The sequence below is a fragment of the Mus caroli genome, unplaced genomic scaffold (genome assembly GCF_978045245.1).
Source record: "Mus caroli unplaced genomic scaffold, Mus_caroli_1 scaffold_3, whole genome shotgun sequence".
Taxonomy (NCBI): Eukaryota; Metazoa; Chordata; class Mammalia; order Rodentia; family Muridae; genus Mus; species Mus caroli.
Genome location: NW_028227258.1, coordinates 71,586,609 through 71,614,088, shown reverse-complemented (window position 1 = coordinate 71,614,088; position 27,480 = coordinate 71,586,609). Strand labels below are relative to the sequence as shown.

At 39.5% G+C, this 27,480-nt stretch overlaps 1 protein-coding gene across 1 annotated transcript in view; it reads left to right on the top strand.

Moving 5' to 3' along the window:
• Gatad2b (GATA zinc finger domain containing 2B) overlaps positions 1-27,480 on the top strand; it is a 70,356-nt gene that overhangs the window by 22,454 nt on the left and 20,422 nt on the right. The window lies entirely within an intron of this gene.

Genomic DNA, 27,480 nt, shown 5'->3' with positions numbered 1-27,480 from the left:
TTTTTTGTTTTGTTTTATTTTGTTTTTTTTTGCCTGCAAGTATGTACATCACATGTGTGCCTGAGGTCAGAAGAAGGCATTGATCCCTTGGAGATAGAGTTATGGGTGTTTGTGAGCCATCATGTGGGTTGTAGGAATCAAACCCAAGTCTGCTGCAAGAACAGTTAAGTTTGTTTTGTTTTTTGGCTCTTCAAGAACAGGGCTTCTCTGTAGCCCTGGCTGTCCTGGAACCTGCTTTGTAGACCAGGCTTGCTTTGAACTCAGAATTCTGCCTACTTCTGCCTCCCAGGTGCTGGAATTAAAGGCATACACCACTACCTGGCAGCAGTTTTGTTTTGTTTTTACTAATTACTCAGCTATCTCTCTAGACTCTGTATTTATTTTTTAAATTATTAGTTTTGTGTGTTTTGTTTTTTGAGATAGGGTTTTCTCTGTGTAACAGTCTTGGCTGTCCTGGAAGTCACTTTGTAGACCAGGCTGGTCTTGAACTTACAGAGATTCACTTGCCTCTGCCTCCTGAGTGCTGGAATTAAAGGCACTGACCACCACACCTGGTTAGTTACTAATATTTTTGAAGACAGGGCCTCAATATGAGGCCCAAGCTAACCTGGAATTTTTTGTGTTGTTCATGCCGGCCTTGGATTCACAAGGATCTTCCTCCCTTTGCCCTGTCAGTGGTGAGGTTAAAAGTATGTACCGGGCTGGAGATACAGCTCAGCAGTTTAGGGCACTCTTCCAGAGGTTCTGAGTTCAATTCCCAGCAACCACATGGTGGCTCACAACCATCTGTACTGGGATCTGATGTCCTCTTCTGGTGTGTCTGAAGAGAGCTACTCATATACATAAAATTAATAAGTCTTGAAAAAAAAGCATGTCTTTGGACACCTGTCCAAAGAAAACTTTTTTTTTTTTTAAATTTTGAAAACACTACCTATGTTTCTGGCAGAAGTTTAACTTTAAAAACTAAGAGGCTAGAGAGGTGGCCCAGTAATTATGAGCACTGTCTGCTTTTCCAGAAAACCCTGGTTCAATTTCCAGTACTCACATGACAGCTAACAGCCATTTTTAGTTCTAGTTAACAGTGATCAGACCACCTCTTTCTGGTTTCTATGGGCACTGCATGCAAGTGGCACACAGATAATGCAGACAAGGCACTTATTTACATAAAATAACAATTATTATTACTATTACTTTGGTGTTTTGAGACAGGGTCTTACTATTTAGCTATGGCTGTTCTGGAACTCAACTATATAGATACTAGACTGGCATCAAATTGGCATCAAATTCATAAGAGGTTCATCTGCTGCCTCCTCCCAAGTGCTGGGATTAAAGTTGTGCAATACCACACTAGCCAAAAACAAATTTTAAATAAATTAAAATTTTTTTAATTTAAATATCTTCTTTCAGTGGCTAGAGAGATGGCTCAGTGCTTAAGAGCATTTGTTGCTCTTAAAGAGGACCCAGATTTGGTTCCCAGCACCCAGATAATGGTTTACTGCCATCTCTAACTTTAGTTCCACAGGATCTGATCCCTTCTTCTGACCTCTGTGGGCACCAAGCACACATATTGTACACAAACATGTGTAGGCAACACACATACAATAAATAAATCTAAGTAAAAAAAATTTTTACTTTAGTTATCAGGATTGTGCAGCAAACACTTTTAGTCACTAAACCTTTTGACCAGCTGTAGGTGTTTGTGTCAGCTATGTAACACTTCCTAGGTCTTTATGTGGCCATGACTGTCTTCGAAACCGATATGACGACCAGGCAGGACTTGAATTTTCAGAAGTCTACCTGTCTTTCCTCCAAAGTTTTAGAATTAAAGGCATGTGCCTCCATGCTCTGCCTAGTCTCTCATCTTTAATCTTTGGCTGTCTTTCCTGAGCTAATAACTCTTCTTGTTACTTGTTGGATTATTCCGATGGCTTATGCCTCTTTTGGCTAGGCTTAGAAACTCTGGCCTTTGCTTTCACTGTGTGTGTGTCTGTGTATGTATCTGCTGTCTGTGTCTCTCTTTTATTGCCCCAGACAGGGTTTTTCAATGTAGCTCTGGCTGTTCTGGAACTTACCATGTAGACCAGGTTGGCCTCAAACTCAGAGATTAACTTTCCTCTGTATCCTGAGTGCTGGGGTCAAAGGAGTGCACCACTGCACCCATCTGCTTGACTATATTATTTTTATTGTTAAATTTTATTGTGTTTTTTTGTTTTGTTTGTTTGTTTTTACTTTTAAATTTTTCTTTGTGTATGTGTTTGATGTATGTGATATGTGTGCAAAGGTCCTTGTATAGATTGGGTGCCATATCAAATATGGAAGGCAGAGAATAATCTTGTGGTTGTTACCTTTTGTGATTTTGAATTCCAGACTAGCCAACTAGTGAGCTTCTAGGGATCCTTCTGTGTCTGCCTCTCACCTTACTGTAGGAACTTTGGGATTATAGATCCACTCAATTGTACGCGCACAAATATGTGTAAGATACTTTGTTTTCCATACATGGGTATTTTGTCCACATGTCGCATGTATGTCTGTGTACCACTTGTATGCCTTGTGCCTGCAGAGACCAGAGGCATTGAATACCTTGGTATTGGAGTTATGTGAGCTGCCATGTGTGTGCTAGAAATTGAATTCGAGTTCTTGGAAAGAACAGCCAGTGCTCTTAACTACTGAGACATCTCTCCAGCACCCTTACTTAGTTTTTGATAGGTATTCCATACATATGATAGTAAATTTATAACCCAAATATGGGTTTACAATGAAAAAAGGACACTGCTTTGAAAGACAGATTATCCCTGTGTTTTGGAATCTTTATATAGATAGTTTGACTTATTCTCTCCTTCCCTTAAAACTTCATGCACTAAAGAATTTTCAATTATACATCTAAATCTAGAATAATATAATTTCCACCAAGTTTGAAACATCAAGTTTCAAAATTATCATTCTTTATAATGAATTTTAGTATTGAAAATACTTTAAAAAGCATATTTTAAAAGGTACATATATTTAGCAAGAATTTTAATTTATTTTCTCTGTTACTGTATATATACCAGTGCCTCCCTTCTTACTAGGCAGATGGTCTGTCGCTGACCTTTGCCCTTGGCCCTTTTTATGTTTCTTTTTTTTTTTTTATGTATATGAGTATACTATAGCAATTTTTAGGGCCTGCTCCCTCCAGGTGGCCCTGCTAGCTCAGTTTGCCTGCCCAAAGATGTAAATAGGTAACTACATTGTAGCTGTCTTCAGACACACCAGAAGAGGGTATCAGATCCTGTTATGGGTGTTTGTGAGTCACCTTGTAGTTGCTGGGATTTGAACTCAAGATTTTTGGAAGAGCAGTTAGTACTCTTACTGCTGAGCCATCTCACCAGCCCCCTTTTTATGTTTCTTATCTTGATGCAGGGCTCAGTAAGTTATACAGGCTGGCTTTGAATTCACTCTGAGGCTTAGGAATGCCCTTAACCTGTGGTTCTCCTGCTTTCAGTCTCTCTTGGTAGAGAATAATAGAAGAATGCCATAACAAAGTAAAATCAAGTGTTTAAAAAAGATGTGATAATAATGTGACTACTAAAAGTATCTTTTTTACCTCCCTATGTGAGGTTGTACTTAGTTGAAGACAAACAAGCATTTTAAGATGTTTGGGTTGAGTTGTATTTTGAAGGGGGGGATTGTTGTTTTTAGATTTAATTTTGTGTGTGTCTGTTGGTTGAGAATGTACACATGAGTGCTGGTGTCTACAGAGGCCAGAGGTTTTAGATCCCCATAGAGCTGCTTGGGAACTAGACTTAGATTTTCTTATAAGAGCAGCAAGTACTCTAAACTGAACTATCTCTTTGATCCTGGAGAAGGGAGTGTGTATACATGCACACCAGCTACACCATGCATGGAGATCTGAGGACAACTTTCAGGAGTCTGTTCTCTCCTACTGTATGGGTTTGGGGGATAAAACTCAGGTTATCAGAGGTTATCAGGTTTGGTGCAAGAACCTTTAGTCACTGAGCCATCTTGAAGGACTTTTTTTTCTTTTTCTTTTGTAGATGAGTCTTTCTGTAAAGGTCTGGTTTGTCTGGAATGTGCTTTGTGGATCAAGCTGGACTTGAACATGTGGCAATCCTTACATCTGTCAGTTTCTGGGATTATGGATATTTGTCATATCTAGCCAAGGATTGAATTCCATTGTCAGATAAATGCAGGCATTTGTGATTTGCCTAAAATAGAAAGAACTTGGTGCCTTTCATAGATAGAGGAAAGGAAATAAAGAACCAAGTCAACAGTCAAGCATTAAGAAGCCAGGCAGTAGTGGTGCATGCCTTTAATCCCAGCACTGGGGAGGCAGAAACAGGTGGATCTCTGAAAAGTTCAGGGCTAGCCTGGTCTACAGAGTGAGTTCTAAGACAGCCAGGGCTACAGAGAGAGACCCTGTCTCAAACTGAAAGAGAAGAGAAATTATTTGTCCATGCTCGTCACCCACAGTCAATAGTGTCTGTGACTACAAGAAGAAGACTAGGTCAGGACTACCTTAGGCATCTTGTGCACTCTGTTAGAGAGTTGTTTTGCCTCTAATTTTTTAAGTGTTTACTTAATTTTACTTAATTTTTTAAGTGTTTACTTTAATGCTGTAGGTGATCATGTTTCTGTTTCCTAGGAGGACACAGTGTAATGCCTCAGTTCCTTTGGGAAAGAAAACTTCCTCACAGAAAAGTCTGGTTTAGAAACATAAAACATTAAAGATGAAATTTACCTTGTATAATTTCTCTATTCCTATATAGTAATCAAGTCATTGAGTGGAATATGACCAACTTTAATTTTTTAAAATTTATCTTATATATATGGGTGTTTTGCCTGCATTGTATCTGTGCACTGTTTCCATGCCTGGTAACCTACCTCAGAGACCAGAAAAAGGAATCTGATTCCCAGGAATTACAGTTATAGATGGTTGTGAGCCACCATGTGGGTGCTTGGAACTGAACCTGAATTTGTTGGAAGAGCAGCCAATGCTCTTAACCTCTGAGTTCTCTCTTTAGTCCTTTTGCTGTTGTTTCCAATCAGAGTTCCATGTAGCTCAGGTTGTTTCCAGGCTCACTAATATGACCCCCTACTTCTAAGATGCGCTCAGTTTTACATAGTGCTAGGGATTGAACCAGAACCTCCAGCATGCTAGGCATGTATTCTGCTAACTGATCTATATTCTCAGCTACATTTTTTCTTTCTTTTCTTTTCTTTTCTTTTCTTTTCTTTTCTTTTCCTTTCTTTTCCTTTCTTTTCCTTTCTTTTCCTTTCTTTTCCTTTCTTTTCCTTTCTTTTCCTTTCTTTTCCTTTCTTTCTTTCTCTCTCTCTCTCTCTCTCTCTCTCTCTCTCTCTCTCTCTCTCTCTCTCTCTCTCTCTCTCTCTCTCTCTCTCTCTCTCTCTTTCTTTCTTTCTTTCTTTCTTTCTTTCTTTCTTTCTTTCTTTCTTTCTTTCGAGACAGGGTTTCTCTGTGTAGCCCTGGCTGTCCAGGAACTCACTCTGTAGACCAGGCTGGTCTCAAATTCAGAAATCCACCTGCCTCTGCCTCCCAAGTGCTGGGATTAAAGGCGTGCACCACCACCGCTGGCACATATTAAGTCTTATTGAGTGAACACATTAAGGGAAATTTATTTTCAAAAAAGTGCTACTCTGTATTTAGTTTATGTTAAGTACAGAATGCTGGGGTTGGGACCAGAGCATGTTGTAAGTGGCTCTGTCACAAAGCCATATCTTTCAGTTCTTCCCCAAATAACCTTTTTTTTTGTATTGGAAGGTTTGTGTGTGTGTGTGTGTGTGTGTGTGTGTGTGGTTTTTGTTTTTGTTTTTGTTTTTTTTTTTTGTTTTTTTTTTGTTTTTGGTTTTTCGAGACAGGGTTTCTCTGTATAGCTCTGGCTGTCCTGGAACTCACTTTGTAGACCAGGCTGGCCTCGAACTCAGAAATCCGCCTGCCTCTGCCTCCCGAGTGCTGGGATTAAAGGCGTGCGCCACCACGCCCGGCCTTGTTTTTGTTTTTTTAAATCCATGTCTAACTGTTCTTTGATACAGGGTCTCTTGTAGCCCTGGATGGCTTAGAACTTGCTGTGTAGACCAGTCTGGCCTTGACCCATAGAGATCTGTCTATCTTTGCCTCCTGGAGAACTGTGATAGGGACCTATTAAATGCAGCTTGTCCTGTCTGAGAATTACAGTATCAGTCATGTGATGTATAGCTTTGGCATAGATGTGATTTTGTATGTGTGTTCATTTACTTATTTATTGAGGGGCTGAAGAGATAGCTCAGTGGTTAAGAATGTTATACAACTTTTGCAGAGGACTTTATTTGGGTGCCTAATATCTACATTGGGTGGTTCATAAATCCAGCTTCAGGGATCTGACACTCTCATATAGCTTTCTGGGTGCTGTACATGAGCACAAATCTACATACAGATACACATAATTAGTGGTGCTTGTCTTTAAATTCCAGCACTCGGGAGGCAAAGGCAGGCAGGCAGGCAGGCAGGCAGGCAGGCAGATCTCTGTGAGTCAAAAGCCAGCTTTGTCTATGTAGAGAGTTCAAAGCTAACGATAGTGAGACCCCGTCTCCAATCAAGCTCTCTTCCTGGTTCCCTCCTTTCCACCCTCCTGACTCAAATCTTAGGTCTCCTTACATGCTAGGTAAACAGTATCAATGAGCTATATACCAATTCCCAGTTCTGAAAAAATAAATTTAATGCATTGCTTTGGAAAACATCTTAAAATTGAGTATAATTTTGTTTATTCACTACTTTAGGAACTTTGCTATTGGAGAGAAATAAGGGCTTTATGGGACATTCTCATATAGGTTGTATGACTATATTTTGATTTTTCATAGGATCAAATGAAGCAGGTACTTGAGGTGGTGTATTGGTGGTATGTATTAGTTGAAAAGTACTCACTGGGGCTGGAGAGATGACTTCAGTGGTTAAGAGCTCTTATCGTTCTGCAAAGGAACCAAGTTTTGATTCCCAGCACTCACATCAGGCAGCTCACAATGGCTCCAGCTCCAGGAGAATTGATGTCTTCTGGGCTCTTTGGGCACATGCACACATGTAGGAAACACAAATTCATGCAGGCTCACACACATACATAAAAATAACCTTTTTCTAAAAAGTGTTCTTGGAACTAAGGGTTCATTTAACATATATAAATAAAGCTTTGGGTACACACACACACACAGGAAAGAAAAACAAGTAGGATGAGGTTATAGCGCATTGGCAGGGTGCTTGTCTAGTATTTATGACATGTCACATTACTAGCTCTGCTAAAAGTAAAACTCTTTAAGAGTGTGAGTATGCAGGTGCCATTATACTACTCGGATGTAAAACTTCCTTGTGATTGTGTTAGTTCTGGCTTCAACTGTCCTAAATGTCTGTTGATAGAGCTATATCAGACCTGTCAATAGTTTCAGAGAAAAAAAAATTTGGAGCTGGGTGTGGAAGATGACACCTGTAATCCTAGCACTCAGGATGCTAGATTGAAGATGGACTGGATTGAAGATGGTTGCCTGCTCAGACTATAGTGGGAGACTTGTCTTTTTTTTTTTTTTTTTTTTTTTAAGAAAAGATTTGATCTGAATGTGGTGGCACATGGATTTAATCCAGCATTGGGAGGGAGAGGCATGTGAATCTTTTTGAATTTGAGGCCAGCCTGGTCTATATAGTGAGTTCTAGGACAGCCAGAGCTACATAGTGAACTCCCTGTCTCAAACAAAGTTTGACAAATATTTCTGCTGGTTTATTAATACCTGTTCTATAGTACTTCAAGTAAGGATGAAGAAAAGTAGCTTGACTCTGACTTAAAGTCCCAGTAATCCCAGCACTCACAAAGGCTATCAGGAAGATCTTGAGTTTGAGGGTATGTAGTCTGTGTGTGTGTGTATGTGTGTGTGTGTGTGTGTGTGTGTGTGTGTATACCAAATAAGGAGGTTGATACTGTGTCTTTGTTTTATAGTATTGGGCATACTTTGTATTGGTTTTGTGTTTTTTAGAGACTTGGAAACTAAACAGTTAAAGCATCATGATTTGAAAGGAAACTAGCTCTCATGAATGAAGGCAAACTCTGGCAGTAGGCCAGAATAGTGGGGCGGGGTGAGGGGGGGTTAGTTAGGGTGGGAAAAATAACTGACTCTTGTACCACAAATGACTATTTAAAATTAAGAGATAATTTCATGTCCTGAGGTTATAAACCGGCTACAGCTGGTGTCTCTCCCCCCCCCCCCCCGCTAGGCATCATGGGTAAAAGTAAGCATTCCCCTATTTCTTTTGTTTAATATAACAGTACCATGTGATTGGCAGAGCAGTGTACCCACTTGGAGACCAGGTTTGTGCAGGTCTCTCATAGGGGCTGCTTTGCATGGGGCCATCTCTGAGAGCCCCTCTTAATATATGAAAGACACAATAGGAAGGTGAATGAGGGACTCCACAAGGCTGGAGGGGAAAGGGAGAGGAAACGAGCAGTCTAAATCAGTTTCTCCTTTTCTTCCTTTTTTTGTCTATATATCCCTTTTTCTTTGTCTCCAAATTTCTTGGCAACTGGGGAGAGAGTGCAGAAATTATCTAAGCACCTTAACTATCTTTCTCTCCCCACCACACCTTTTTTCTTTATTTAAAAGTAGAAACTGAATTGTCTTCAGTTCTTCACAACAGCTTCCTGACTGGTTTCTGGTGGAATTGAAGTACTAAAACACTGTTGCTTTTTAAAGTCTAATATGGAATAATTGTTTCTCATATAATATTCTTTCTTTTTTTACTCTCTTTCCCTCTGCTTCATCCATTTGCTATAATGATTTGTGCTTTTACTCCAGAATTTACGATGATGCTATAGGCAGGGTGTTGTTAAGGTTCATTTTCTCTTGAGTCCCCTCCCGCCCTTCTTCCCTCTTTCCTTTCCTCCCTCCCCCCTTCATGTAAAAAAAAAAAAAAAAAAAAAAGTCTTTTGTCTACAGCAGGATGTTTCCAGCTCCATTTTACCCTGTTACCCCCCTTCCATGTTAGCTGTAATACTGCTCTCTGTGAATGGAATGAGCCAGCTGACTGAGTGCTGGCATCATGCCAGGGGGTTGTGAGAAGAAATGAGAGTGTGCGCGCTCTCGTGTGTGTAAGCATATACAGAACACAAAGGGAAAAGCCTGCAGTCTAAGAAATCACAGCCACTTATATAAGGAAGTCTACGTCATCTCTGCTTGCTTGGCTTTGGGCAAGGAGAAGGGGGAAGGCTTAAAACATAAAAAGATCTTTTTGACACACATGCACACATACACATTTTATTTGCTTTCTTAAAATAGATACTCGCATTTCAGCAATTATGAGGGAATGAGTGCTGGTTTACAAATAGTTGTGGCCATATTCATAGGGGTAGCAGTAACTTTTAAGAAGGGTGAAGGAGTTTGTTTTGGATTTCTTTTTGCTCTCATTCAGAGGTGTTTTTACTTGGGAAGGGCATAACTAGAAGAGAAATTTGCATTAGAAGTTGAATGGATGTAATTGGTTAAGATACTTTTGGAATTGCTACTGTTTCTAATTCAGAATTCTCATCCGTTCCTGGATGGGTGCATGAGAGCGATTGCACTTACCAAGAAGTAAAAAAGCCAGATGATAAAGCCATTAATGTTTATAAGCTACTTTTTAAAAATTCTTTTTATTTTGTCTTATATATAACATGGTGTTTCTGCTGTCTGTTGTGGGGTTATACACAAGAAATATCAGTGTATGGAAGGAAGGATAAATTTGAAATTGTCCTAAGCTTCAAACTCTTTGTTTCCCAGGCTGGACTTGAACTTGTACTCCTTCTCCTTCTGTCTTCCAGGTATTGGGATTACAGGTATGGACCACTGAGAATGGTTTTTAAATCTCTGCTCTTGTCACACACTTAAATATCTATTTTACTCTTGAGGGTTTTTTTTTTTTTTTTTTTTTTTTTGGTTTTTCGAGACAGGGTTTCTCTGTGTAGCCCTGGCTGTCCTGGCACTCACTTTGTAGACCAGGCTGGCCTCGAACTCAGAAATCCGCCTGCCTCTGCCTCCCGAGTGCTGGGATTAAAGGCGTGCGCCACCATGCCCGGCTTACTCTTGAGTTTTGATAAACCATTTTTCTTTTGTTAGGAGGGTAATGTGAAGTTGTACTTTTAAGCACCTAGCCTTTTTTGTTTTTATTTAGTACTGGAGATCAAACAGGGCTTTGCATATGCTAGGTAAGCACTCCACCACTGAGTTAAATATCTAGTCTGAGGTTAAACTTTTAAGATTTTGACACAGGACTGATTAAGCCTGTTCAATCCCCAGGCTATCCAGTTAGTTATTCTCCCACCTCAGGTTGCTAGAGCTCAGTCTTCCAAGTTCCACTGCATGTGTGTGGACATGGCAGAGGGCAACTCTCAGGATTTGGTTTTCTTCTTGGGTCCTGGAATCAAACTCAGGTCATCAGGTAGGGCAGTCAGCAAGCACCTTTATCCACTGAGCCATCTATGTAGCCCTGTAGAAAGGTTCCCTCCATCCCTCACTCTATTCTTCCCTCCCTTCCTTTTTCCCTTCTTGGTTAAGTCCTCTGGTTTTGGTATCAGGATAAGATTGGTTTTAAAGAATGAGTTTATTTGTTTTTTATTTTATGGAACAAGGTGAGAATTACTAGTGTTAACCTTTCTTTAAGTATCTGATTGAATATTGAATCCATCTGGTCCTGGGGTTTATTTTGTTGGAAGTCTATTTATTTTTAATGCTTCAGTCTTGTTTTGTTATACATTGGCTTAAGTTATATACCGTTGATTTAGTTTTAGAGTTCATATGTCTAGAAATATGTCCATTTCATGTAGATTTTTCTATTTTTTGCAATATAGATTTTCAAAGTACTTTTTTGAGACACCGTTTCTCTGTGTAGCCCCAGCTATCCTGGAACTCATTCTGTAGATTAGGCTGGCCTTGAATCCATCTGAGATCCTTTTGCCTGTGCCTCCTGAGTGCTGAAATTACAGGCATTTGCTACCATGCCCAGCTAGTATTCTTTTTTTTTTTTTTTTAAATTGCCTCCTCCTTCCCTCTTTCTTTTTGAGAGAGGGTTTTGCTGTATGGTTCTGAATGTCCTGAAACTCACTTAGTAGGCCTCTCTCTCTATTTTGCTTTAGTTTCTGCCTTAAGTTCCTGTCCAGATTTCCTTAGAGGATGAACTAGAACCTGTCAATCACATAGACTCACCCCAGAGTTGCTTTTGGTTAGTGTTTTATCAAAACAAACTAAAATAAAGAGGTCCAGGGCTTTTGGATTTCACTGGCATTTGTGAACATATCACAACAGACACACACACACACAATGATAAATAATAATAAAGCTTAAAATGTTTTAAAATGTTGATTGAATATGATGCCAAATGGCTGTGATTCTAGAATTCTAGAAACAGAGGTGGACTAGAAGTCAACAAAACAAGCCAGCCAAGGAACTACATATTGAGACTTTGTCTCAGTTAGTATGTAAATAAGTAAATAAAACCATAAAACAACCAGTTCTCCCACCCAAATCCCTAAACAGTGCTTTTCAAAAATGAGTTCAGCCGAGCTGTGGTGGAGCAAGCTTTTAATCCCAGCACTTAGGCGAGAGACAGAGGCAGACAGATCTGTCTTTTCAGTAGAGGAATATAGAAGTTGCTGAGAGTATAGACATTGTGAAATGTGAAATAATGCCACTGTTCTTTCTAAATTGTTTTCTGCTTTTGGAAGTGTTATTTTCAATAAGTTATTTAGGCTAATATGGAGTATTTTAAAGCAAATTGCTGCTTTAAAATTTGTTTGATTCTTATTCTAACTTGATGGCTACTTGTAGACTTGAACTCTACAAACAGAATCTTATTTGTGGGCCTCTGGTGCTGGGAATTGAATCTAGAGCCTTGTGTATGATGGACACACAAGTACAAAGCCATGTCTCTAGCTGGGGGGGAGGGGTGGGGTTGTTCCTTGATGCTTTACTTTTTGTTTGTTTGTTTGTTTGTTTTTTGTTTTTGGAGACAGGGTTTCTCTGTATAGCCCTGGCTGTCCTGGAACTCACTCTGTAGACCAGGCTGGCCTCAAACTCAGAAATCTGCCTGCCTCTGCCTCCTGAGTGCTGGGATTAAATTTTAAAAAACATTTATTTAGGATAGGTAGGGAAGGATGTGTGTGTGTGTGTGTGTGTGTGTGTGTGCCCCCAGAAGCAATAACAGTTGTTCTGCAGAGGAGGCATTTGAGGTATTGACATCAGTGGAATTGGAGAACTGGGAGAATTTTCCGAAGTATATTCATACAGGAAATATACTGTTTTCCTCAGATTTTATGGAGTTTTAGTAGGGAGTTTAGGTTTTGTTTTGTTTTTCTTTAAACATTTATTGGAGGAAAGGTGTGGTATATGTGGAGGTCAGAGGACAGCATGCCAAATTCTCTCCTACCATGTGGGTCCTGGAAATCACCAAGCTGGTTCTGAGTACCTTTTACCTGCTGTGCCATCTTGTTGGTTCAGGAAGTTACTTATGATAAAGGCAATGAGCAGCAGTATTATTAAGAATTGGGGAATATGCTGGGCAGTGGTGGCACATGCCTTTAATCCCAGCACTTGAGAGGCAGAGGCAGGTGGATTTCTGAGTTCGAGGACAGCCAGGGCTACACAGAGAAACCCCGTCCCGAAAAGCCAAATAAATAAATAAATAAATAAATAAATAAATAAATAAATAAATAAAATAGAATTGGGGAATATACATTTTGCTAAGATTTTATTAGATGATCCTTATGTAGATGCATGGTAAGGGGAGGTCAAGGGTGGTAGTATGTAAATATGGGAATGAAGCTCCCGTACTAAAGATTGGGATGGACAAATTTCGTTAGGAGAGTAAAATGGAAGCTAGGCAATAAGAAGTAATGAAGCTATTATAAAACCTTGAAAGAGAGCTTGGGGAGGGGTAGGAGAAAAAATTTAAAACAAACAACCTTAAGAGAAGTCTTAGTTTTATTAAATTGAAACAGCAAGGAAAGCCACTGAGAAGCTATTCTTGAGGTTCTTTCTGGTAATACTCTGCATAATTATTTAATCACTTAAGTTATGGTCACAAAAGCTACTTAGGGGGCTGGAGAGATAGCTTAGCACTTCAAAGACCAGAGACCTTGAGTCAGTTCCCAGCACCCACACAATGCCTTACTGCCTGCAACCTGTAGCTCCAACTCATTGATACCCCATGACCTCTTGGCTTCCTTGAGCACCTGCATCCATGTGCATATACCCCATATAGTTACAGACATATATATGTAGTTAAAAATAAAATCTTTTGGGGGCACCTAATGCCTTGGTGTTCGCTTCCCAAATATGAGTGTCTGATCCATACTCAGTTCAAGTGTAAGAAGAACCTAAGTCAGCTTCTTACGTGTCCACTTAATTTTAGAGAAGTACCAAATGTCTCAGAAGAGAATTGATAAATTGTACATCTCTTTGGAACTAGTACTTAGGCTTGATACCTTAATAGCAACTTTGATGTTTGTAGCAATCTACCAGCATCTTCCCTACTTATGCCAGGTTATTTTTTTAGATTTGTCAAATCTCTTTTCCTCCCTTCCTCGTTTCTTTTCTCCCTCTTATTGAGCCAGGACCAAAACCAACGCACCAGATGTGTATGTACACCATCCTGAACTACAGTCTCAGCCTCCCAAATTTATTTCTACTTTTCTTAGTTACTATATGTCTTGGATAGTATTCTATTGCTGTGTGAAGAGACACCATGACCACTGCAACTCTTTACAAAGGAAAGCATTTAATTGGGGCTTGCTTACAGTTTCAGAGGGTTGGTTCATTGTCATTGTGGTGGGGACCATGGAAGCACACAGGTAGACGTGGTGCTCTTGAAATAGCTTTACAGTTCTACATCCAGATCTGAAGGCAGCAGGAAGAAAGATCCACTGGGCCTAGTTTGGACTTCTGAAACCTCAGAGCACACCTCCATTGACACCCTTCCTTTAACAAGGCCACATTACCTAATCCTTTCAAATAATCTCACTACCTGGCGACAATTCTATGGGCCTGTGTGGGGCCATTCTTAATTCAGACCACCACAGTATTGTTGCCAAATAATGGTGGTGTGTTATTCTGGAGCACACTTATGTAGTCTAGGCAGGCCAAGAACTCAGGACAATCCTGCCTTAGCTTCCCCAGTGCTACGTTCACAGGCATGAGCCACCATGTTCAGCTCCTTGTCAATTATAAATTATTTTATAATTATAATTATTTGGGCTTCTGTCCTTTGTATTACTATCTTGTACAGCGACCAGGGTTTCCTTATTGAGTAAATCTCTTCCTAATTAGAAATAGTAGCACTCATAGACCCACATTTGGAACCATGCTTTTCTCGGGGGATTGTCAGTATTTCAGTCTGACAATTGCTAAGTTCCAGAGATTACTGCTTCTAGGATGGTGTAGAAGCAACCTCTAAAGTTATCTCATTAAAGCAGTACATTTAGAGATAATTTCATTCCTTGTAGGCTTTGAAATGAAACTTGTTCTGTCTCCAGTTTGCTTTCTGTTTGGGGCTTTTATAGCCCATTTGAAGAATTTGTTCTGCAGTTTTATTTGTATGTGTTTAAGTTCCTTTAGGGAAAAGAAATAAAGAGGTTATATTCCTGGGAAGCACATAGTTAATTGCTGGGAATGGCTGGCAGTATGGAGCATTAGTGAGCTTGGAAGGAGCTCAGCTATCTGGTTTGCATTAGGGTAGTAATGTTCAGGATGGAAATCCATTGTTCTGTGGTCTTTGTCAGTACATGAAAAATACATTTTGTTTCTGGCTTGGTAGAACACATGGTCTTTCATTTAATTGAAGGTTTTTGGTTTTGTTTTGTGTGTGCTTCTCTCTCTCTCTCTCTCTCATATATATATATATATATATATATATATATATATATATATATATATGTATGTATGTATATTTGGATGTATTGCTAGGAATCAACTATAGAGGAGCTTGCACATACTCGTAAATGCTCTACACTTGAGCCACTTGAGCTTAGAAGCATGGGTCACAGATTTACTGATATCTGAAGAACAATTGAGACATGTTATTTGGGTAATTACATATATCCTTTTAAAATATGTGAATTAGCTAGGTATGAATATATAGGCTTCAAACTTTAACCTTTTTAAAGCAGAAGCTTCTAGAGTTTTGACATCAGTTTGGCTATACAGAATGAGTTTCATACAGGTTGAGCATGGTGGCACATGCCTTTAATGCCAACATTCAGGAGGCAGAGGCAGTCGGATCTCTTGAGTTTGAGCCCAGTATGGTCTACAAAGTAAGTTCCTAGACAGCCAGGGCTACACAGAGAAACCTTATCTCAAAAAAACCAAAATATCCCCCAAAATTGGTCAGCCTGGGCTACTTAAGATGTCATCTCCTAAAAGGAAAAATAAGGCTGGCCAGGTGGCTTAGCAGTTAAAGGCATCTGTCACCAAGCCTGAGTTTGATTCTTGAGATCCACATGATAGAGAGAGTTGACTTTTGTACATGCTCACATACCTGCACACACACATTTATAAACATATCAGCTATCATTAAGAAGTCCTAGGACCATTGTGTATAGTATACATCTTCATGCTTATTTTCCTTTCCTTATTATTAGAACCATAATTAATTAAAATTTTTTATTTATATATTATTTGTGTGTATATATGTTCGTGTACAAGTGTGCCTGTTTGTGTTCAAGGATAACTTTCAGGAATAAGTTCCTTCTACTTTAAGTGGGCTCCTAGGCTTGAACTCAGGTTGTCAGGCACTTATGTAGCAAGTATTTTTATTGTGAGCCATTGTGCTGGCCTATGATTATTCCTGAGGGACTGGCATGGAGGATTGTTTGTTGTTTTTGAGATTGGGTTTTACTATATAGCCACAGCTAGCCTGAAACACACTCTCCATATAGACCATGGTGGCTTCAAACTTACAAAGATCCACTTGCTTGGGCTTTTGAAGTGCTGGAATCAAACGTGTGCCACCACTCTAAGCTAGTACATTTTTTTAAACATTTATTTTATTTTCATTTTTAATTATGTGTATATCTAGCCAGGCATGCTGGTACACACTTTAATGCCAGCACTCAGGCCTCTTGGCTACCTCTTGGTTGCAGTTTTGAGTTAAGGGCTTGACATAGATGGGGTGGGTGGGAGGAGGACAGAAAGAAGGAATGAATGAGAGAGAACCACTGAGAGTGAAGGTTTTTTGTGTATGAGACTTTTCTAAGGTTTTAGTGATTACTTTTTCCTGTTTTCCCAGAGACTGTAGTTTTCAAGTCCCCGGCATTATTAGTATGATGATGAGAGTCAATTTGGGGACTGTATGGTCTATATGTACACTGCTGTCTTCATGTATTTTATCTGTAGCAAGTAGGACTTAAGTTTTCACTGACAAAACAGAATGTGTAGATGAACACCTTCTTTAGCATGAGTGTCTGTTGGCTGAGAGTTGAAGTCCACTTCACAGCCTTGGTGTGGGAGAGGAATGGCAGTCGGGGGTTAGAAGTGCATGCAGATAGACTTCAATCATCACTCTGTTCTGTTGTGAGGGCTTAGGAAAGTTTGGTTTTTATAGTCACAGTTTTCACAGAATGAGAATAATCCAAATTCCATAGGAAAACAGAAGAAAATGATGTAGTGATGTGTGTGTGTTTCTGTGTGCTACACTTATTAGTCCATTCTAGCATTTGTTCAAATATTGATCCCTCCTCTTCTGTCTTCCTTGTCCCTGTTGTCCTCAGTTACATACCTGTTACTTTTCTTTCTGCTAGAGTGTTCTTCATTCCATCTGTTCTCAGACTGTGGTGAACATGTCACATGTGCTTTATCTGAGAAGTCTTTCTTGTATATGTACTTATGAAAGAGTGACTTCTAGGAACAGTTTGAAAGATTCTTCTATGCTTTTTCTCTTCTACTGCTCATTCTTTATTACTGCTGTGGTATGAAACATGAAGAATTTGTTTTCCTTTTATTTAAAAATAGTATTTAGCTGGATGTGATATTACTTAGGAGGCTAGGCAAGAGGATCATAATTTCCAAGCTATCCTGAGGGAGACATTTTTATATAATACAGCTACTTGCCTGTTTCTTTTGTGAAAGCTTAATAATTAAACTAATAATTATTTGGAGAACTGGACATTGTAATGTATCCCCCATATCCCCAGCACATAGGAGGTTGAAGTGGAAGATTGGAGAACTCAAGGCTAATTTGGATTATATAGGAAGTTCTAGGTCAATGCAGAGAGATGCCTTAGCCACCCTCCCACACCTCCCACACTCCACTCAACTGGAGGCTGGAGAAATGGCTTAGCAGTTAAGAACATTTGCTGCTCTTCTCATAGGACCTGGGTTTGAATCCCAGCATTCATGGCAACTCACAACTGTCGATAACTCCACTTCCAGGGAACCTGGTGACTTCTGACCTCCAGGAACACCAGACACACATATGGTGCACAGATATACATGTAGGCAAAATACCTATACAAATAAAATAAATATTTTAAAAGCACTGAAAAATTTTAGCAGGAGAACCTGGTAAAATGCAGGTGACTGCTGGAACCCCTCCCTCCCCCAGGATAAATTTTACTGCTATAAAATAAGCCCAAGAAACTATGTTTTTACTGTGTATTTTGGATGTAGGTAATCTGAAGTGACATTTTAAAGAAACATTGGTTTAAAGTAGGCTCAGTGACTAAATATCCTTGCTACCAAGCCTGACTGCATAAATTTAATATTCCAAATCACACAGTGGAAGGAAAGAACTTCCTCAGGTTTTCCTCTGATGTCCACATACACACCATGGCATTTGCATAGTCACATAGGCACAATGTACACAACTATTAAATTAAAAAGTAAAAGGAAATGAAGCTGGGGATGTAGCTCAAATGATAGAGTGCTTGCCTAGCAAGCAAGAAGCCCACTGATACCCTTGGGTCCAATGTAAGTTTGAGTTCCCATTGCATATGCACACACAAACTTTGTGTGTGTATATGTGTGTGTGTGTTATTCTGGGGAGTCTGGGGAGCCTCTCGCATGCTAAGCAGGGACTCTACCACTATGTACACTGCTTTAGCCTTTTGTGTTTATTTGTATTGTATGTGTGTATGTTATTTCCATGCAGTATGTAGGTGCATATGTGCATGCATGGCCAGCAGAGGCTAGAAGAGGGCATTAGATCTCCTAGAACAAAGAGTTGTAAGCAGCCAGGTGGATTCTAGGAACCCACACAGGTCCTGCAAGAACAACCAGTGCTCTTTTTTTTTTTAAGATTTATTTATTTATTTATTATATGTATATGTAAGTACACTGTAGCTGTCCTCAGACACTCCAGAAGAGGGAGTCAGGCCTGCCCCTGCCTCCCGAGTGTGGGATTAAAGGTGTTTGCCACCACACCTGGCTACTTTATTTTTAAGATAAGGTTGTCTGGCTAAATCTGGAGCTTACCAGTTCATACTGAGTAGCTGGCCAGCAAGTCCCCAGGATCTGCCTCCCATTCACTGTGAGTTTATAGATGTTTGTTGTCATACCTCTCTTTTTAATATAAGTAAGAGGAATCCCAGCTTAGGTCTTCATTTTGCACAGCAAGTACTTAACCCACAGAGTCATTTCTCCAGCCCCAAGATTTTCCAAGATTAATCATTCAGTATTTATTGAATTAGGTGAGTCAGTACATACATGTAAACCAAGCACTTTTCCTTGTCTTTCCTTGTGTTTAAGGTTGTTGAAATTCTTAGATCTGTGGGTTTCGTTTATATATTGAACTGCATAAAAGTTGCTCTTTGAGCCGGGCGTGATGGTGCACGCCTTTAATCCCAGCACTCAGGAGACAGAAGCAGGCAGATTTCTGAGTTGGAGGCCAGCCTGGTCTACAAAGTGAGTTCCAGGACAGCCAGAGCTACACAGAGAAACCCTGTCTCGGAAGACCAAAAAAAAAAAAGTTGCTCTTTGATTTTGGGTTGTTTGTTTGTTTTTGAGTTAGGCCTTTAGGTTTTCACTCCATAAGCCCAAATTGGCCTTGAACTCTTTATCCTCCCACCTCAGCTTCTTGAATGCTGGAATTGTAGTTTGCACCACCACCCCTACTCTGCCATGCTAATACTTTCCATCATTCCTGCTACTAACATATTTTTCCTTTATTAAAAAAGATTTATGTATATGTATGTGTGCCTTCATTCTGTATGTCCATCTTTAGTGTTAGAGGGGGCCAGAAAAAGGCATTTTCTAGAACCAGAGTTATAAGCTGTTGCAAGCTAGCATGGAAGAGCAGTTAGGTATCATAACTGCCAAACCATCATCCAAGCCCCTTTATAAGCATTTTTAAAATCCACTTTTGTTGGAGTTCACATGCCAACAGAATTTGTGAATAATTTTTGGAGCTAGAGAGGCATGGCTCATAGGGTAAGATACTCCCACCCCTATTTCTTGCAAATACATTGATTTTGATTCCCATCATCTACATGGGTGCCTCACAAATGCCTGTAACTCCAGTTCTAGAGGGATACGATGCCTTTTGTTTCCTTAAACCCCTGCAGCCACATCCACATATCCCACACATGTAATCAAAGAGTGATAAGATTTTATATTATTATTTTTAAAAACTTTTATGTGTGTGTGTGTTTTGCCTGCATGTATGTGTGTTTACCACCAAATACATATGTAACTCCCATATAACTGGAGTTAATAGACAGCTGTAAGCTGCCATGTGGTTGCTGGGAATTGAACCTAGATCCTCTGGAAGAGCAGTCAGTGCTCTTTATGTAAGTACACTGTAGCTGTCTTCAGACACTCCAGAAGAGGGCGCCAAATCTCGCTGCGGATGGTTGTGAGCCACCATGTGGTTGCTGGGATTTGAACTCTGGACCTTTGGAAGAGCAGTCGGGTGCTCTTACCCACTGAGCCATCTCACCAGCCCCAGTCAGTGCTCTTAACTGCTGTGCCATCTCTGAAGCTGCAGAACTTCTAATTAAAATCTGAGAGGGCTGGAGAGATGGCTCAGCTGTTAAGAGAGTACTACATGCTCTTCCAAAGGTCCTGAGCTTAGTTCCCAGCAACCACATGATGGCTCACAACCATCTATAATATGATCTGGCATGTATGTGTACATGCTGATAGAGCACTCATATACATAAAATAAATAAATACAGTGTTTAAGCAAATAAAAACTGAAGTTTATACTTCATCTATTTGTGTAGTCAGAGTTTGTGCGTCCTTTATTACAGATTCAGAACATATATTCAACTGAACAGAGACCCACTACTCATTAGCAGTAGTTCTGCCTTAGGCAGCTACCGATCTTTGTTTACAAATGTGCTTTTTTAAAGCCGATTTTGTATGTGTACACGTTCCCAGAGGTCCTTGTCTTCGTCCACCTTATCTTTGAGATGATCTGTTTCTGCCTCCCCTGCACTGAGATTATAAGTAGATGTTGCTGCACTCAGCTTTTTACAAGAGTGCTGGAAATTCAAAATTAGGTCCTCATATTTTTCACATGTAGCAAACACCCAAAAGATATTTTCCAAAGCCTCCAGAAGATAGTCCTGAATCCTATGTATTCTATAGTTTCCTCTATGTCCTGCAGGACACAGTGCCAAAATCACTGGCCTGTATATTGTGCTCTGATGACTTACGTGCATTACTATTCCTTTGCTTCGAAGCCATTATTAAGTCACTTGAACATGTACACTGTGGTGTACTGGTTGTCTTAGCTAGGGTTTTATTGCTGTGAAGAGACACCATGACCTTGGCAACTATTATAAAGGAAAACATTTAATTGGAGCTGGCTCACTTTCAGAGGTTTAGTCTATTATCGCCATGATGGGACAAGGAGGCCCATAGGCAGACGTGGTGCTGGAGGAGCTGAGAGTTCTACATTTTGACCATTAAGTAGCAAAGGAGACTGTGTGCCACACTGGGTTTAGCTTGAATGAGACCACAGTGACACATTTCCTCCAAGGCCACATCTGCTCCAATCAAGTCACTCCCTATGGGCCAAGCATTTAAACACATGAGTCCATGGGGGCCATTCCTATCAAACCACCACAGTGGCAGTCAGTATTAAGGAAGAATGCTAACACTCTTTAGAAGAACATGTAACTTGGGGTCTCGTGTAGTATGCACACTTTAGTCTCAGCACCAGGGAGGCAAAGACAAGCAAATCTCTGATTATGATGGTATCCAACATTTACAGTTCAGCCAGATATACACAGTGAGACTCTGTTAGAGAGAGAGAATACTTTATAATTTGAACTTGATAAATGGCTTTTTTTTTTTCTAATTTTTTTCCATGTAATGTTTTGAGGGCACAGCTAACTGAAAATAACTGAAATCACAGAAATCAAAACAGCAAATCACATGAGTGTCTTATAACTAACTGTCTCTACCATTTAACGAATTTTTTTTAGGGTTTCTCTGTATTTTCATTTTATTATTATAATTTGTTGTTTCTGTTTTTCTGTGTAGCTCTGGCTGGCCTGGAACTTGTTCTATAGACTAGGCTGACCTGGAACCCAGATCCACCTACTTGCCTTTGTCTCCCAAGTACTGGGATTAAAGGTGTGTTCCATCATTATTTGGTATTTTCTCTGTTTTGTAACATTTGTTTTAGTCACCACCACCCCCACCACCCCTTTTGTCTTAACAATATTCTATTTAATTGTGTACCACAGTGATAGGTTTTAGGGTTGTAGATAGGGTGTTTTGTTTGTTTGTTTGTTTGTTTTGTTTTTTTGGTTTGTTTTTTTTTGTTTTGTTTTCGAGACGGGGTTTCTCTGTGTTCTGGCCTCGAACTCAGAAATCCGCCTGCCTCTGCCTCCCAAGCGCTGGGATAAAAGGCGTGCGCCACCACCACCCGGCTGTAGACAGGTTTTTGTGTGAAATCAGTTTTTAGTTTTGTTGGACATAAAACTACCAATTGAATAGTGGGTTGTATAGTATAGTACCTCTGTTTAATTTAGTGAGTTGCCAGCAGCAATTTGAGTCTTTTACTTTTTCTGTACGTTCTTCAATGTTATTATCTGTCTTCTGTATTATAGCTATCCTAGTTGTTGTGAAAGCGTCATTGTGTATGTTGTACATTTGCATACTTGCACCACCCTAAATGTAGAGATTATAGAACAATTTTGAGGAGTTGACTGTTTCTACTTTCATGTGGGTTTTCAGGATCAAACTCAGATCACCAGGCTTATGTGTGCCTTTATCCACTGATCCACATTGTTAGTTCTGCATCTTGGTTCTGATTTTCCTCTTCTTGGTGACTATCATTTTGAGAATCTTCTGTGTGCTCATTAGCCTTTGTACATCTGGAGAAATGTCTACCCAAATTATTTGCTTCCCTGCCTGGATTCGCTATCACTCATTCTTAACCCATTCCCCACCCCATCATTCATTCATTCACTTATTCTTTTTTTTTTTTTTTTTCTGGTACTGAGGACTAAACTTGGTCTCGTGAATACTATGCAAGTGCTCTACCACTGTACTACATCCCCAGATTTGGATTTTATTTTATTTGTTAATCTTTAATAATTAATTTTATCTTTATGTATGTGTGTTTTATATGCATGTATGTATATGCACCAGCTGTGTGCCTGGTGCTCACAGGGGCCAAAAGGTAGCACCAGATCCACTGAAACTGGAATTATTAGTTGTGGTTGTAAATTGCCATGTGGTGCTGAGAACCAAACCTGTTGTCTCTGCAGAAACAAGTGTTCTTGACCACTAATCTTTCCAGTCTCAAGACCTTGGGTTTTAGACATTGTCTTAGTTTGTATATCATGCTTGCATTTTTTTCCTAATTTCAGCTATACCATTCTGTTCAGTGCCTCTTACCCTATCTTCACTGAGCCTGGGGTATTTTGGGCAAGCACTCTATAGCTACATCTGAATTCTTAATTTCTAGGCAATATCCTAGAAAGTACATAAGATACTAATTTTGTTTAAACCTAGTTTACCCTTTTTGTTTCTCTATGATTTTTGGTATATAGCTAAGAAATATTGTTTAATCCCAGGTGGCAAAAATATTTATTTATTTATTTATTTATTTATTTATTATAAATACTGTATTCTAAGAATTTTACATTTTTTTCTGGACAGTGGTTGAACACACCTTTAATTCCAGCACTGTTGAGGTAGAGGCAAGTGAATCTCTGAGTTGCAGGACAGCCTGTCTACAAATAGAGTACCAGGATGGCCAGGGGTATGTCACTGCCTTTTGACCGTTACACACCACAACATGTGTACATTCTTGTTCTTGTCTGAAAGTGAGAATGTACACATGTTGTGGTGTGTGAAGGTCAAAAGGCAGTGACATACTAATCAATATAAAGAAATATATATATTATATATATATTTATATATTATATATATATTTATATAATTATATATAATATAAAGAAACCCTCGGGCTGGTGAGATGGCTCAGTGGGTAAGAGCACCCGACTGCTCTTCCGAAGGTTCTAGGTTCAAATCCCAGCAACCACATGGTCACTCACAACCATCCATAATGAGATCTGACTCCCTTTTCTGGGGTATCTGAAGACAGCTACAATGTACTTACATAGAATAAATAAATAAATCTTTAAAAAAAAAAAAGAAACCCTTAACCAATCAATCAATCGAAAAAAGAGGTGTAGATTTTTAACTCTTACATTTAGGCTTTTGTTCTAGTTTTGCATAATTTTTATATATGGTGCGGGGGCGGGGGACTATCCTGATTGTTTTGTGTGTGAATAGGTAGTTATTTCAGAATCCTTTTGGGGGGGGGGGGGAAAGCTATTCTTTCTGATTCTCTTTTGAGCATGTGGAATATAGCCCTATATCAAATAATTGTTTCAAATCAAATAATTGTCTTAAAATTTTTGAGTTTTGTGTTTGTGTGTACATGTATGTTTGCGTTCTTGTCTGAAAGTGAGAATGTACACATGTTGTGGTGTGTGAAGGTCAAAAGGCAGTGACATACTAATCAGTTCTTCTGAGTCCCTCAGTATATAAGGAGGGTCATTTGAGAGACCTCTAGACTGCTTTTCTTCTGTATACGACTAACGACTTCTAACGACTCTGTCCTTGGGAATTTAGCTGCCATTATTTTAGTTGTTCTCAGCTACATCTCTTCAACTCAGTCTTACCCCAGTTTCTCTTCCCTAAACTGTGTCTTAAAAATTCTTTCATGTCAGTGAACAAGGGCAGCTGTAGGGCTTACTTTATTTGTTCCTTGTCAATTTACATTTGTTGCTTTGTGTCTAGTACCTTGAACCCCCTATTTAAAATGTATTTTTTGATGAATTTTTGTTCAAGTAGAATGTAACTCTGCAACTCTGCTTTCTCTTATGTCATTTTTGACAGAAGCAGGAATTGCAGAATGTGCTGGTTGTTTAGTGGGTTTGGTTGATTTTTTTCAAGACAGGGTTTCTCTGTGTATCCCTGGCTGTCCTAGAGCTCACTTTGTAGACCAGGCTGGCCTTGAACTCAGAAATCCCCATCTCTGCCTCCCAAGTGCTGGAATTAGAGGCGTGTGCCACCACCGCCTGGCTAGTGTTTTGTTTTTGAGACAGGATCCTCACTATCCTGCTCTGAGTTGGAATTTGGTATGTAGATGGAATTGGCCTTACTACCAAGATTACCTCCTGCTGTTGCTGCTGCTGCTGCTGCTGCTGCTGCTGCTTTTCTTAGTGCTAGTGTTAGAATTAAAGGTATATGCCATCTTATTTAACTTGTTTTGTTTTCTGATAGGGTCTTGTGTATCTCAGGCTGGCCTTGAATCTACTATGCAGCTGCATTTGTCTTAAACTTCTAAAAATTATATTTAGAGTATCTATGCTTGTGTAGTGTGTATATGATTTGTGTGAGTGGTGTTTGAGGAGATCAGAAGTTAACTTTAAGGAGTCAGTTGTCACCATGGGGGACCTTGTTTCAGGCAGGGTCTCCTGTTTTTCACAGTCTGCTGCAGGATAGCTGGCCTGTGGGCTTCTAGACAATTCGCCTGTCCCCTCCTCCCATCACTCTCCTTAGGAGTTTCGAGATTACAGATGTATACCCTTATATCTGACATTTTTACATGGATTCCAGGGGACAAACTGGGGATGTTAGGTTTAACTAACAAGCATTTTTCTTAACTGGCTGCGCTGTCTTCTCTATCTAGTTAGTCTTTTTGTTGCATTTGTTTGACACTATTATTTTCCTTTTTCACTTTAACTTGTTAACATGGCAAGCTTTCTCTCTTGCTTTCTGATTTATTTCCTATAATTTAGCCCTTAAATTGAGGTTCTAGCCTGGTCCCTTTCTTTCTAACTATATATTCTTTTTCAGTACTTTGATTCATCCTTAAATATTACTTCAATTGCTTTCTCTGCCTGTTCAAATAAGCACCTAGTGTTAGCCTAAGCTGTGAGTCTTTGCTTATGTGCCACATATGCAGCTGTTTTTTAATATCCTCACCTTGATTTCATGGTGCCAGTTTTAACAGACCTATTAGAATGTGCTTTGTTTAGGTACAGAAAACCCAGCTAACAGTAGCTTAAATATTTAAAAAAGTTATTGGCCACTGTAATAAGAATACATAGATTAGCTTCAGAGTACTTTGACATGTTGACATGGCTATGTAATTAGCTCCAGTCACTTATGTTTTCTAGTACACAGTGTTGGCTTTATTACTAGTAGGCTGCTTTCCCTCTTGGTCAAAAGATGGCTGCTTATTATTATTAATAGTAAGCTTTCCTTGGAGGAAACAACTATAAGAAGGTCTGGTGATATAATAGGGGACATACTGGAAAAGACAGTGTCTTCCTTTTTTTTTTTTTAATCTAGATTTGTATAGATTTTAGAGTAGATAACAAGTCTCATCTGTTTAGTGTTACTTGTATGAGCTCCAGGGCAGACAGATAGACTGAAGGACAGGCCTGGAGCACATGGAGCCACCTCCATGGCCAGCCAGGGACACACAGACACACAGTGAGCTCCAGGACAGACATACAGACTGTGTGCTCAGCTCTGAGACCTGAAATAAAGAGATTTAAACCTCACAGGATGCTTTGCTGGCTGTGTGTCTGTGTGTGTATGTGACTGTGTGCAGAGGCAGGAGGATGTCTGGGTTCAAGCCCAGCCTGGGGCACACACACAGTGAGCTCCAGGGTAGACAGCCTGGACTGTGTAGCCAGGCCTGGAGCATAACCATTTGGAATTGGATAACCAAATGTTCTTCTCTGGGAAAAACTATTATTAATCCAGCTCTTAGCATTCCTTTGTTGCCTATAGTTGATTGTATAGCTTTGAAGCCTGGGCTTTCCCTGTCCATGTTAGCATGTCTATTGTTTTCCTTGTTCAATTCTTGTTTAAGACAATCATGTTGATGAGACTTTTTGGGTGTAGCTTCTTACAGTTTTAGGAGACACAATCTCATAGCAAAACTCCTTGTTCTTCTGGCTCTTAATTTTTTTTCTGCCCCAATCCCTGAGCCTTGGGTATGGGAGTTGTAGATGTTGTAGATAGGCTCTGTAACTCTGCATTTTGATAAGTTGTGGTTTTTAGAAATGGTTGTTGTCTGTTGCAAAGATAAGTTTCCTCAATGCCCAGATGAGGACCACACTTACCTGTGAGTAGAAGGCACAGTATTTAAAATGTAGTTGTGATTATACTGGTTTAATAAAGTGATTTGGGCTGGTGAGATGGCTCAGTGGGTAAGAGCACCCGACTGCTCTTCCGAAGGTCCGGAGTTCAAATCCCAGCAACCACATGGTGGCTCACAACCATCCGTAACAAGATCTGACTCTCTCTTCTGGAGTGTCTGAAGACAGCTACAGTGTACTTACATATAAATAAATAAATCTTTAAAAAAAATAAAATAAAATAAAGTGATTTAATCCCAGCACTGGGAAAGACAGAAGCAGGCAGACCCTCCTGGTCTACATATTGAGTTCCAGGACTATGTGAAGAGGTTGTCTCAAAAAATAAAATAATATATGTTATATTTATTATTTGTTGTGAGAAGTTGCATATACCATAACATTCACTTGGAGGTCAGAGGACCAACTTTTAGGAATTGATTCTTTCCTTCTACCATGGAGCTCTAGGATTGAACTTAGGTCATCAAACTTGGCAGCAAGCACCTTTTCCTACTGAGCCATCTTGCTGGCACAGTTTGTTGTTATTTTAGTTTATTTTTTAATGGCTCTATTTGTTGTCATTTTAGTTTATCTTTTAAAATTTTGTGTATGTGTGTGTAGGCATCAGGCACACATTCAATATGTGCGTGTATATATATGTGTGTGTGTATATATACAACAAATATTTATATATGTGTATCTATACATATATGTACGTACACACACACACACACACACACTGAATATAAACACTGAGAGTGTGCCTGATGACTACAGAGACCCAAGAGGGCTCTGGATTCCCTGAAACTAGAGTTTTATGGATATTTGTAAGCTGCCATGTGGGTTCTAGGAGTTGAACCTCAGTCTTCTA